We start from the raw sequence: 13121 nt of genomic DNA, 5'->3' as shown, positions 1-13121 counted from the left end.
AAATGATTCAACGTGTGCCTGCGAGAGTGCAAGCTGTCATCAAGGCTAAGGGTGGGTCAACACCATATTGAAGCCGTCCGTGGTGGCCGAGTGGTTCTAGACGCTAGAGTTTGGAACCACGTGACCGTTACGGTCGCAGGTTCGAATCCTGCCTCGGGCATGGGTGTGTGTGATGTCCTTAGCTTAGTTAGGTTTAAGTAGTTGTAAGTTCAAGGGGACTGATGGCCTTAGAAGTTAGGTCCCATAGTGCTGAGAGCAATTTGAACCAAACTGAATTCCAGCATTACCTATGGAGGGCGTCACGAACTTGTCAGTCATTTTCATCCAGGTGTCCTGATACTTTTGATCACATAGTGTATATGCATACTTTGATAGCAAGTTCTCAGAAGAGCTGTGAATTGTCGGATATTTGGGGGACATAACTATAAGTGGCTTCATGGTTATGTAACAAGTGACTGTGCTAGGACACGTACATACGCTTAGTCAACAATAGTTACACCCAATATTCAATTTTATGTGCCACAAACGAAACTGCAGTGAAACTAGTTAACATTGCAGCTTCATTCACCTTCTTACTGCAGTCCTACGTTAGTCGAATGATAGTCCCACATATGTTAAATTACCAAAATCTCTTTAAATAGACACATGCTGAAAATAACTCTTTATTTTTAGGATAATGGAATAGTTCTGTGATGCTGACAATAACTGTTTGTGTAAATAAGGATACATCTTTGTTTTGACACCCTTTTCCACGCTCCACATCCACACAGTTCTTAGTAGACATGCTGCCAGCACTGTCAATTTCAGAGTAACGCTGTCTTGGATACTGCAGACTCCTGTGATTATATCTGTCACTTTTCGTTAAGTCTCTGTCGTTGCTGTTGATACAATCCATTCACCTTTGATGCTGGAGCTATGTTTCTTGGCTATTTCCCGTATTTATATCAAATTTTCACTCATATGGCTTAGCTGAGGCAAAATTGTGTTTATATAAGCGTATGTAATGACATACACTAAATGTGTTGTGCGAAATAAATTCAGGCTGAAACAGTGTCATTAAAAATGCACCTACCCTTTTTCAGTGCCAGTTAGCTGAGCTGCACAATACTGGATGAACAGAGAGAGTAAGAGAGAGAGAGAGAGAGAGAGACAGACAGACAGAGATGGACACTGATTTTCTTTGATTTCAAGTTAACGGACTTTCCCAAATGCTGGATTCGTCCTATGACACTTCACGTATTAGCTCAAAAAGGTTGAGATGGCGGTATGGCATGAACATAGACTTGCTTTGTGGAGTACAGAGATACAAATCTCTGGCCTATTGATTAAGGTTTTTAATGGTTCCTCTAAATTTTTATGGGGTATGCTGGGATGGTGCTTTCAAATTGACCAGAACGATCTCCTTTTTACATCTTCCTCAACCGAAGTTCCTGTCCCATCTCTAGAGTTCTCAACGTTGGTGGTATGTTAAGTTTCAGTCTTCCAGCTTTGCAGATAGTTGTGGTGTCTAACCTCTATATTCAGGAGACACAAATACCTCTTCCCAATTTTTTGTTTATAAGAAATTCTATGTTATTGTTTTTGTGACACATGGCGCTGAAGAAATATACTGGCATTTGCAGTTCAGTGGGGAATGGAAAACATGAGATATTTGTCATCATTTACGACAAAGTCTAATTTTTTATATATGTATGGAAACCTTACAGGTCTATTTGAAGCACCCAGAAGTGGAGGAATGTGCAGTGTGTGGAACTGTGCGAAAATCTGAATATCTTCCACTGTGCGACAGTATGTCAGTGATACACTTAAGCGTGGGCATGTGAACTGCTCTTCGAGAGATTTTCCGTCTGACCTAGCAATATGTAAGTTAGATTTTGTGTTTATCTGCCATATACCAGAGAATCATTATATTAACACCTGTTAAGTAGATTCGTATGGATATCACACGCATCTGAAGACCTGACTGTTTCCGCAAAATTTCGTGTCGCTTTTCTTTAATTGGAAACTAAAAAAGGTATTACAGCTGCATCAGATGTTGTCAGTCACGAATAATATTCTTAACAGTTCTGGATGACATATCAAGAGAAACACATTTCATATTTTATAATGAAAAATATTACAATTTATGAAAATAAAATTTAAATAATTTTATGCTACAGCAAATAAAGCGTCGACAGTTTACGTTAAATATGATGAGTAGCTTCCTAGGCTCTTTGGAACTGCACATTCCTCCACAGGTTACAAGTAGCCCATAGTCGGGTCCTTGTTGACCACTCATACCCGATTGACCACTCACACCCGATTGCCATTCTCCTCATTTGGAAAATAAATCGCATCACAGTCTCGTGAAGTCATAAGGTCAGAACTATTGTACTAACTAAGTTCTCACAGTTGTCGCAATTAAATTCCTTCTGTCTCCATACGTAAGGTAGATCGTATTTCGATATCATACTCCCAAATAGAAGTTTAAGACTTAACGGCACGCTAGTGAACGAAAAGTGATTGCATGTGCAGGCCCACCCGGTTTTAAACTACGTCCTCCCAGGGCACAGTTTGAAACTCAATATTCTTAATAATAAACATCTTAAAATAACACTTCATAAGATAACTTTCGTAATCCAAAGACAACATCGTGTATCAGATAACATGTAAGACACAACTGATATTAACAGAGAACTTGTTAAAATGAAGTACTCAAAGAGGTATACTCACACTTCTTGACCCAGGTATGGTCTAGAGCGTGACACAGGAACCACCACGGTGAATCTTGGATCAATATGCCAGTCACTAGAAACGGGCCACCTACAGGTCGCGCACAAAACGCACAGAGGCAACAAGCTGCATCAACACTGACGAGGACACCACACAACTATTGTAGATTTGAAACATTTTATATTCGTGGTACGTGAAGTCCAGATCTCAAATAACAATCACGTTCGATGCAACTCTAAAAATTTCTCGAAAAAATAAGCTTCGAGTTTTCCTGACCAAATTTAATACACGAAAGTAAGAACGATTTATAGCGGCAGGCAGCATGGTGCTGTGGTAGAATGCTCGCCTGTCACATAATGGTCTCAGATTCGATTTCTGGCCAATGCAGCTTTCAAAAGAGACACGCAACCTCTAGTAGCATTTCGGTGAGCCATAAAATACATAAATATAGAAAAACGCTAGCGCTCGACAATGGTAATCGCTGGTTTGAGTTTCGTTTCGGTCACTGTTTTCTTTCCTTTTTTCTCGGTTCAGTTCGAATACTAGTGTCATTTAACCATAATATTCATCAAATTTCTGCGAATTAACTTCTATCTAATAGATTTTTTAATGACAAATCCGCTTGTTCTTATAGTCAGGTTCATAGTCATTATTATTATCATTATTATTTTCGATTATTCCCATTTAAGATAGAGTCTGAACTTCAATTCCTTTATGATGATTGTTTGTGTTTTTTCTGAGCCCAAATTTTCTTCATGTGTTCACTGTGTTGTTTTTTTCGCTCCACTGTCCATTTGCATCCTGGTCTCTTCTGTGTTGTGGTGTCAAATTTATGTTTTTTGATAATGTTCCTGAATTCAGTTCTATTCTCTGCATCGTTTACTGTTATGTGTGCTTGTCTGAGGTCCTCTTCAACTTCTTTTATCCATTTTGTTTTTCACTTGCCTGACTTGATGATTTTAAGAATTCGCTTTGAAATTCTGTTTTCATTGATCCTGTGGATATGTCCGTAGAACTGCATTCTTCTTTTCCTTATTGTATCCGTAATCTTGTCTGTTTATTTATATAATTCTGAAGTTGGTCTCTTCTTCCAGATTCCTTGCCCTTGTATTAGGCCAGAAATTTTCCAGAGAATTTTCCTTTTTTTTCACTGTTTCTTTGATTTTAGTTTGCCCACCTATTTTGGTTGTTTCAGATGCATACAGTGCCTCCAGAAGTACGACAGTTGTAGTGCCTCAGTTTTGCGTTAATGGATATGTACTTTTGTTATAATAGTTCCACGTGAGTCTATATGCTTTCTGTAGGTTTTTTATTCTTTCCTCATTGGCCTTTGGGTTGATCCCTGATGGCTCGATGATTTCTCCCAGGTACTTAAAATGTGGTACTTGTACGATTTCCCCATGGGTGGTCACAATAGGCAATTTGTCTTGTGGCACTTTTTCTATGTACTGAGTTTTCTCATATGAGATTTGAAAGCCAGTTCTTTGTGCAATTTCGTGTAACTTCTCTATGGCGTTAGTGGCTTCTTTTCTAGTACTTGGGAGGATTGCAAGGTCATCCGCAAAAGCTAAACACTTCACATTGAATCTATTATCTTTTCTAATGCCAATTTGGATTTATTTGACTTCTTTTTCCCATGTCCTGATATTTTTTCAAGAATGATATTAAAGAGTAATGGTGAAAGTCCGTCACCCTGTCGCACTCCAGTTTGGATTTCAAATGGTTCCGAGATATCCCCCATAAATTTAACCTTGGAGACTGTGTCAGTTAATGTTTCCCGAATGATTGCTATTGTCTTTCTCTCAATGCATAATTCTTCCAGCGTCTTGCAGAGCGCTACTCTGTCTATTGAGTCGTAGGCCTTTTTAAAATCTACAAGAGTAACCACTGTGTTTCGAGTGTTTCTCCTCTGAAGAATCATTTTCAGATTCCATATCTGCTCTATGCATGATCGTCCCTTGCGAAAACCAGCTTGGTATTCTCCTATTTGTGGGTCAGCTTCTTCTTCTAATCTGTTCATGAGAACTTTTGATAGGATTTTATGTGTGACCGGTAATTATTTAGTTCAGTTTTGTCCCCTTTTTTGTGGAGTGGATAGATGAGTGCGTATAGGTTCATAGTCATTATTTTATAGTTTGTTTTTTGTCCAATTCAGTTACAGTACCTGTCATTTAAACATAAAATTCATCAGCTATGTGTTAATTAAAATACAACTAATTGTATTTTTATGAAAAATCCACAAAAGTCCAGTTTTGATTGAAAATATAAATTCTTAATTTCAGATATTTTATGAAATTTTGTTTAAAGTAAAAGAAATTAAATTTATTTTCGTCTGTATGTACGAATACATAAGAGTTTTCTGGGTATGGTACCGCGTCATATTGTATTAAACTACTGTTGGAGAAAACCAACGTTTCGGCCACGGTTTGAGCGGCCTTCTTCTGGGTCTACTATGGTACTGCGTCATATTATTCTGGGTCACAGAAGAACGCCGCTGCAACCGTGGCCGAAGCGTTGGTTTTCTCCAGCAGTAGTTTTATACAGTGTGACACTGTACCACACCCAGAAAACTTGCATGTCGACTGACTGGCCGCGGAAGCCTACGCTATTATATAAGCCGTAGGAAGTCACCTGCAGAAATACTGAGCCATGCGCCTCTGTAGCCGTCCATAATTGCGAAAGTGTTGCCAGTGGAACATTTTGTGCACGGGATGACCTCTCGATTAGGTCCCACAGATGTCCAATGGGATTGATGTCGAGCGTTTTGGGTGGCCAAATCATTGGCTCGAACTGTCCGGAAAGTTCTTGAAACCAATCGCGAACAATTGTGGACTGGTGTCATGGCGCACTGTCATTCATAAAAATTGCACCGTTATTTTGGAACATGATGTCCTTAAATGTCGGGGGGATCTCCAAGTAGCAGAACATAACCACATTAACTCAATGCTGGATTCATTTGGACCAGAGGATCCAGTTCATTCCATGTAAGTACAACCCACACCATTATGGAGCTACCACCAGCTTGCACACTGCCTTGTTGACAGCTCTGGTCCATGGCTTCATGGGGTCCACACCTGTCATCAACTTTTACCAACTGACAATGTCACGGTTTTCCAGTCGTCTGGAGTCCAAGCGATATAGACACGAGCCAAGGAGAGGCGCTGAAGGCGATGTCGTGCTGTTAGCAAAGGCACTCGCGGCGCTCGTCTGCTGCCACAGACCATTAACGCCAAATTTCGCCGCACTGTCCCTAACGGATACGTTCCACGTACGACCCACATTGATTTCTGCAGTTATATCACGCAGTGTTGCTGATCTGTTAGCAATGACAACTCAATGCAAAAGCCTCTGCTCTCGGTCGTTAAGTGAAGGCCATCGGCCACTGCGTTGTCCGTGGTGAGAGGTAATGGCTGCAATGTGGGATTTCCAGCACACCCTTGACGCTGTGGATCTCGGAATATTGAATTACCCAACGATTTTATAAAAGGAATCTCTGACTTGTCTGACAATTTCCGTCGTGCGGCGGCTATAACCACAGCCGGAAAGAAGAATCACCTGAGTGCAAACAACAGCTCCGCCAATGCACTGCCCTAAAATACTTTCTGTACGCGATACTACCGCCATGTATATATAAGCAAATCGGTACCCCATGACTTTATGGTCATCTCAGTGTACAGTACGACAGCACTATCATCTCACACTGCCAACTCCACTTGTCACGTTACTACAAATAAGAGCCACCTTACTGTTCGTAGGTTCACAACAGACTGTCCTCGCAGCCTCACCAGCCTACCTTCACTGCTTTGCCACTTCAAAGAGCCAAAGATCGCATCGGCTCGCGTCAACAATAGTGCCTGACTGCACATCACACACACGGAATGTAAAGTTTCGTTGTTTTCTGCTCTTCCTGGGTTTGCAATTGTATTGACCAGTCCTATACAGCTCTACGTACTAGAGCATGATGAAAAGTAACTCCTCCGAATTTTTTATGTGAAACATCTTACATCTTTTAAAATGAAACAAACACTGTTAGCATTCTACATCTTTTTTCTTTGTGTTTGCATATTTCTTTTCAACGTTGTCACGCTGACAACGAACACATTTCCCCCAAGGAGAGACCAGTCTGTAGATACCGTCAGTGTAAAATTGCGGGCTTTCTCATTAAAAATAAAATGACAGATGTGATTTGTGGTGGCCCTCAACTTCGTACCCTACATCTCAAAGTTGAGATATTAAATGTTTTGCTTGGTTTCGTTGTCTAGGAGCTGGGATACGTACTTTCTTCATTACATGCCAAGTTCTGCTGAGTATACAGTATACGATAAGAATACACACATGAATCGAATGGTCGAAGGTTTCTATCACTCGGCAATTGCGAATTATGAATGTACCATATAAATTTATAAATGAAAATATTGCAATTAAATAAAAGCTGAAGGTAGTATCTTAAAGACTTTAAATGATGAGCACGATAGTAGAAGTACTTTTGAGAATGCGGTATAATTCTGCAAAACACTTATTGGTGTGGATGGTCCTGCAATGAAATAAAATATAAGTTGATTGACAGGGAAACAATAGATTCCTACTTCACGTAATTAGTTGTGAACGGCAACATAGCTCACGAGATATTCACTTCTCAACGCTCACTGTAGAAGCCACGGAAATTTCACAAGTGCATAAGTCGGCCCTACGAACTATTTCTGTCTGTCGCGACCACACGCAAACCGCTCCACACTCTGAAAGTCTCTCTCGCGACTGTCGCGTGCGGCACTTCCTGTGTCCTTGCGACCGTCGCCGTCCCTCGTGCCGCACTCTTCCGAACTCCCCCGTGTTCTCTCCGGAAACGATGCTCCTCCCTAACCTCCATACGTCTCTCTTTGTATCGAGCACTGTCATTGGCTAGAGAGCTCCCCCCTTGTCTCTAAGCCAACGTACACTCTCAAACGTAATAGAACATATTAGAAATACTGGACTTTCATTTAAATACTTGAAATTAAATAAATATTCCTATAGCTGGACCATAATCAGTCTGGATTCCGTCGAAATGTTGGAACACGTGAGGCAATACTGACCTTACAACTTATCTTAGAAGAAAGATTAAGAAAAGGCAAACCTACGTTTCTAGCATTTGTAGACTTAGAGAAAGCTTTTGACAATGTTGACTGGAATACTCTTTTTCAAATTCTAAAGGTGGCAGGGGTAAAATACAGGGAGCGAAAGGCTATTTATAATTTGTACAGAAACCAGATGGCAGTAATAAGAGTCGAGGGGCATGAAAGGGAAGCAGTGGTTGGGAAAGGAGTGAGACAGGGTTGTAGCCTCTCCCCGATGTTATTCAATCTGTATATTGAGCAAGCAGTAAAGGAAACAAAAGAAAAATTTGGAGTAGGTATTAAAATTCATGGAGACGAAGTAAAAACTTTGAGGTTCGCCGATGACATTGTAATTCTGTCAGAGACGGCAAAGGACTTGGAAGAGCAGTTGAACGGAATGGACAGTGTCTTGAAAGGAGGATATAAGATGAACATTAACAAAAGCAAAACGAGGATAATGGAATGTAGTCAAATTAAATCGGGTGATGCTGAGGGAATTAGATTAGGAAATGAGACACTTAAAGTAGTAAAGGAGTTTTGCTATTTAGGAAGTAAAATAACTGATGATGGTCGAAGTAGAGAAGATATAAAATGTAGACTGGCAATGGCAAGGAAAGTGTTTCTGAAGAAGAGAAATTTGTTAACATCGAATATAGATTTATGTATCAGGAAGTCGTTTCTGAAAGAATTTGTTTGGAGTGTAGCCATGTATGGAAGTGAAACATGGACGTTAACTAGTTTGGACAAGAGTTCATCTACGAGATGTGCCGTCGGTTAGGACCATTAACTTTCTTGCAGGTCTTACAAGCCCGGCGGCCGTTAATAGTAATTTAACAATTTTTACTTACAGATTTTCTTTATATAACGAAATAACAATCAAGGGAGAGAAGGTCTGGTCAGAGGGTTCCAGTTCTACTATAGGATTTCATTTGTAGATGCTACTCTTGTTACCTTGTATTGGTGAATGGAAACGAAACCTCGATATTAAGTTACGTATTGCAGTAGTTTACATCGAACACACTTGTGAAATATTCTATGGTCCCATAAGCACACGACTTCTCACGAGCCTGGAATAATATATGTTGAGTTGGGTGAAGAAGGAAAGGACAATTAACTATCGACGATTATCTAAATTCCCTGAGAATTGTGCTAGTTTATTAATTACTGATCTGTGTCGGGCTAACATAAAATATATTGCACTGTTAGGAAAGAGTAAGTATTAAAATCCATGCAGAAGAAATAGAAACTTTGAGGTTGGCCGATGACAATGTAATTCTGTCAGAGACAGCAAGGGACTTGGAAGAGCAGTTCAACAGAATGGAGAGTGTCTTGAAAGGAGGATATAAGATGAACATCAACAAAATCAAAACGAGGGTAAAGGAATGTAGTCGAATTAAGTTTGGTGATACTGAGGGAATTAGATTAGGAAATGAGAAACTTAAAATAGTTATGAAGTTTTGCTATTTGGGAAGCAAAATAACTGATGATGGTCGAAGTAGAGAGGATATCAAATGTACACTGGCAATGGCAAGGAAAGCGTTTATGAAGAAGAGAAATTGTTAACATCGAGTATAGATTTAAATGTCAGGAAGTCGTTTCTGAAAGTATTTGTATGGAGTGTAGCCAAGTATGGAAGTGAAACATGGCCGATTAATAGTTTGGACAAGAAGAGGATAGAAGCTTTCGAAATGTGGTGCTACAGAAGAATACTGAAGATAAGGTGGATAGATCACGTAACTAATGAGGAGGTATTGAATAGGATTGGGGAGAAGAGAAGTTTGTGGCACAACTTGTCTAGAAGAAGGGATCGGTTGGTAGGACATGTTTTGAGGCATCAAGGGATCACAAATTTAGCATTGGAGGGCAGCGTGGAGGGTAAAAATCGTAGAGGGAGACCGAGAGATGAGTACACTAAGCAGATTCAGAAGGATGTAGGTTGCAGTAGGTACTGGGAGATGAAGCAGCTTGCTCAGGATAGAGTAGCATGGAAAGCTGCATCAAACCAGTCTCAGGACTGAAGACAACAACAACAACAACTGGACCATAAACACGCTCTAACACACATTATTAGATACATAAACAAATTAAATAAACATATATCAATGGAATAGAACAAAAGGCAGGCCTGTAGCCTAATGTATCTGTGCTTTCTATAAGACAGTAAATATTTAACGAATTTCTTCATGAATAGTCTATATCTCATATAAACAAAGACGTAGATGAATAAATGTATTTATAAGCATGCTGCTGCCTTTTTCGTGTAACTGTGGAGTACTTAAGTCCTGACGCGATCAATAGTAATCGGTCACTTTGACCTCAAATAACTCATGTACTCTTGAAGTTACATGCCTGTAATTCATACCAATTTAGATTTACACTAATATCTTTCTAAGGACACGGCGATCGACAAAATCGGATGAAGCGGTTATATTTTGGAAATGCGCTACTCGGTGTTACTTGTATAATTTACCGTTAAATACTAAACTTTAAAATAATAAAGGTATTGAAGATCTGATTACACCATGAGAATGGTCGTGCAAATAATAGTAATGTGCATATTTGTTTTTCAGGTATCATGATTCATCTGGCTACTATTAATTTCTATACGAACTGGGAATTGTCTGCCATCAAGGTTTCACAAAGTCCGCCATCTTTGGCACTCCCGGCATTGACATCTCCTTCATTGTCACAAAGCACCGTCCTCGTCACAGCGGAATTCCCAGCCACGCGGCTGGATCATGCGCTGGGGCTACCCCTCTCGTCCGGCTAAAGTTCACCACCACGTGTTTCTTGCAGGGCCCCGGCTGGCCGAGCAACCTGCGCATCACTGTTTCCTCCCAACTTAGAATATTTTCAGGCTGCGTCGACTAACTCGTTACCTCACAAAATACTTGGCTTTATTGATGGAGCCCCAATCTCACCTTTCCTTGCACCGCTTCATCACAAGTGAAGAGCTCGAAGGCGTTCTTTAAGTTTTGGAGACCATTGGCAATCGTATGGTGATAAGTCGGAACTGTGTGGAGCACGATCGATGATCCTGAACCCAAAGTGTCGGACAGTTGCAGATGTCGCTGAGCTCGTGTGTGGTATGGCATTGTCATGGTGAAGGAGCGGGCGCTCCTTATGTGGGCGAACTCTTTGCATTCGAAATTCGATTACAGCACGCTGTTTCTCACGCACCGAGGTAGTTGTTATGTACTGCCATGTTACACACTACAGTTAGGAGCCATAGAGCTGCAGAGAGCTGCACATACGTAGACATGAAAAATAAAGAATTAGAGTGTTAATAACGTTTGATTTATTTAGAAAACTTGAAGAGTTTTCTGATTAAAAATTCGGAGGGATTACTTATCAGCACTCGCTCGTCTATGTATTTGTGGGAATAACATCATCGACAGCTCTTCTCAGAGACATAAGCATCCCTGGACAGAGATGGTGTAAGAGGTCCATGACTAAGGAATTTATTGCAGGGGCACTCGAGCAGATGTAACTTCGATGGAAGACCTACGCGCTGCCTACGATATGTAATTACAATAGAATCGCAGACCAGAGAGCAATGTCGGCAGTAGTAGTAGCAGTAGAAGAAATAGTAGCTTGCAGTCGGGCGGTTGGGCCGGTCGTGGAGAGCGATGGCGGTGCCTGGAATATGTAGTATAAGGTAAAATCAAGAATTACTAATCATAGCCGCTCACATATGTAATTTGTAACAACTAACTTTGTACTATTGTTATATCATTCCCACGCAAATGTTTTTAAAGAAATCTTTTAATAATAATCTTTCTTATAAAAATAACTTTTGTCAATCATTCATCTGAATTTAAAGATTTTAGTAATTCCTCCTATCCATGGTCATCCCGTTTATCGTAAAGAAAAATCTGTTATTTGTGTTTGTACATGACAAATGTAGCGGCCAGCATTGCACTGAGCTGCGCCAGAAAAAAATTCTTATAGGAGCATATATATACGTTATCTGGCGACATAATTTAGAGTTTTCAGTTTATTCAAAATGAATTTTCAGGGCAATGACACAGCATTGCTGACGTCCAGATTTACCAGTTTAGATTCACAGTTAGTTAATTATTCAAAGGTTAGGTATGAGTCATAGTTTTATTGAGAGGCTAGTAACGATTTTTATTGCGAGGTTACGGGGATAATTGAACTGTTTGGAGGTTGCAATGGTAAGGAAACCGAACAGGAATATCTGTGAAATAGCCAATGACTTCAATGCGCTGTGAGATATTTGACTGTGCAGTCACGGTTTTGTACCGTTCGATCACAATGAAACATTGTTTACACACAGCCATATCGTCTGTGCTATTGGAACTTTCCTAAGACCCGGTAGGGAAATATTCCATTAATTCATATTCCGTGCTCGCTTTTTTTGTACATATTCCGGCTAATCTCAGAAACTATTATAGGGATTTTATACGATTTTTAGTGATAGGTTAACTGATTTAAGAGGAAGGTTTGTGTATATAACTAATAAATATTTCGAGTAAGTGGCGGAACTTAGATGGCTTTGTCAACTGCCGCTGACGTTGCCATATAGCAATGAACGAAGGATCTCCTAGGATCTGTGCAACACGATGTAACCATGGCCAAATTGAGCACGCAAACGCTCTGCTTTGTTTGATGTACCGAAGATAAGCGTTTTGAGTGGCACATTCAATACGGATACGACTTAACGTATTCAGATATTACCTGTTTGGACAAAACGAAATCAAGCTACATCTCGTGTGCATCACTCTATAACGTAAAACGCACCAAACGAAAACTAGCAGTATTGCTGATACACGTTGGTAGATTCATCTTTACTTAAAGCAGGAAACGTATATGAGCTCCATCCCCTTTAATCTTAAAAACAGAGGATGGAACGGCATTCACAAATTACTAGCATACGGATAAAGAAAAATTGCGAAACACTTCTACAAATCGGTGAGGGACGCATTCCGAAACAAGGAGACGATTTCAGACTGCCAATTTCTTCTTTCCTTCCATGCACAATCACAATTCGCAAAATTTATTGCACATTTTTGAACAAACTGCAGTGAGCTACTCAACTTTGAAGTATCGTGGGCAAACGTTTAAGAACAACAGCTTAACAATAAAAAAAATGTGAATCCGATATCTGCGTTTCCTTAATGTTTTCCACATCCAGCAAATCATTTTCCGAAAAACTACTTCACACGGGATGCACCTTCGATTCGATTACATAAAGTAAGTTTTTCCAGCATGAAGCAGGTGGTTCAACTCTTAGTCTTCTGCTTCCATTGAACGAAACCTAGAAGCGGACACAATTCTTTGTGTGTCACACTG

This window comes from Schistocerca gregaria, chromosome 5 (assembly GCF_023897955.1).
Source record: "Schistocerca gregaria isolate iqSchGreg1 chromosome 5, iqSchGreg1.2, whole genome shotgun sequence".
NCBI classification, from domain to species: Eukaryota; Metazoa; Arthropoda; class Insecta; order Orthoptera; family Acrididae; genus Schistocerca; species Schistocerca gregaria.
This window is presented reverse-complemented; position numbering follows the sequence as displayed.